Source organism: Macaca nemestrina, chromosome 2, assembly GCF_043159975.1.
Source record: "Macaca nemestrina isolate mMacNem1 chromosome 2, mMacNem.hap1, whole genome shotgun sequence".
NCBI lineage: Eukaryota > Metazoa > Chordata > Mammalia > Primates > Cercopithecidae > Macaca > Macaca nemestrina.
In genome coordinates, this window is record NC_092126.1 from 173,748,843 (window position 1) to 173,750,438 (window position 1,596).

The following is a 1,596-nucleotide window of genomic DNA, read 5'->3' on the forward strand; positions in this document are numbered from 1 at the left end:
AACAACTAGTTCATATGAACTTCACCAAAGATGACCTAAAAGTGACTGCTTATTCTTCAGGTCAGAATCCACTTAGGAGAGATGACTAGATATGTTCCATGCTCAATAGGAAGATAATAGTCATGCCTGAATGTGACAAGTGACATTTTTCAACTGTGAATATTTAAAAGTTGGCATATAAAGAAATGAAGAAAAGGAAAGAAATTGTACTGCTCATCATCCTCTAAAGAACACATAAATCTGTCACAGAGGAGAGTAACAGAATTGTTCTCTACCCTCCAGCTGAAATATTTCAGAAACAGGAGATTAAAATTTTATTAGATCCTCAGTACTATGCCTGGGAGATAGTGTTCTGTGGATTTTATGAACAATTTGCCGGCAGAGTCAGGTTTAGGGAAGAGTCTCAAAACTTTGTCCTTCATTATTATCAGTAAACTACTAAACACAAAACAGGAAGTAAAGGCAAATAGGACATGAAAGTCTCAATAAATATTGAGACTTTTACAGTGTTAAAATGTTTACTTCTCTATCTCAGCTCTCTATCCACTATCTGAAACTCCCACCTCCCCCTCAACTGACAAAATCTATAAAAGATTTCTTCCCTTCTTCACTTACACTTCAGGGGGTAAGATTTTCAAATTATTTTATATCCAAATATCAAAGGAATTACTGTATTTCTACACTGCACTGTCACATAAACACTCAAAAGGAAAAAAGAGAGCTATTTTCCTTTAAGTACCTCATTCCCCTCGGTCCATTAATAGTTGAGCAGGGCGCATGTTTGAATGTTATCAAAAGGTCAGATATTATGGAGGCATATTATGATGTATATTCTTGTAAACATTTTCATTTAATCCAAACATTTGTAATCACAAAAAATGCTTTTGTCCACAACTATTAATTCAACTATTTTGTAACCTGTCTCTGAAAAACAGTCCAAATTATTATCATTTCTAACTACAACTCAAGAAAATTTTATGTTCTACATCGCACAACCAAAAAACTTTCTAATATTGACCTTATTTAGAAATAAGTTTATTTTAAATTATAAATTAAAAGTAAGAAGTACTTAAGACTGTTTATAAGGTATGTCAGTAACTATAATACAATAATGTTAGTGTCCTTACAAGAAGAGACATCAGAGAGCTTGCTCTCTCTCTCCCTCTCCTTGCACAGACCAAGGAAAGATCACATAAGGACATAGCAAGAAGGCAGCCATATGCAAACCAGGAAGAGAGTCCTTAACCTAAATCAAATCAGTTGAAACCCTGATCTTGGACTTCTAGCCTCCAGAACTGTGAGAAAATAAATGTGTTTTTTAAGTCACCTAGTCTTTTGTTCTGGCATTTTGTTATGCCAAAATAAAATGCTATTTTGTTATGGCAGCTCGAGCAGGCTGCGACAGGCCCCGTAGCTCCTTTATTCCAGTGAAGTGACAGAAGCCCTTGGAGACTGACACAGTATTGAAAGACTAATTCCTCCAGAACTGGAAGAGTGCTAATAGCTGTCACTTCTCAGACCTCTCAAAAAATTCCCTTTGACTGAAGGAATCTGCCTCAACTAAGGTTCTCTTTCCTTCCTAGGGTAGCTCTCATT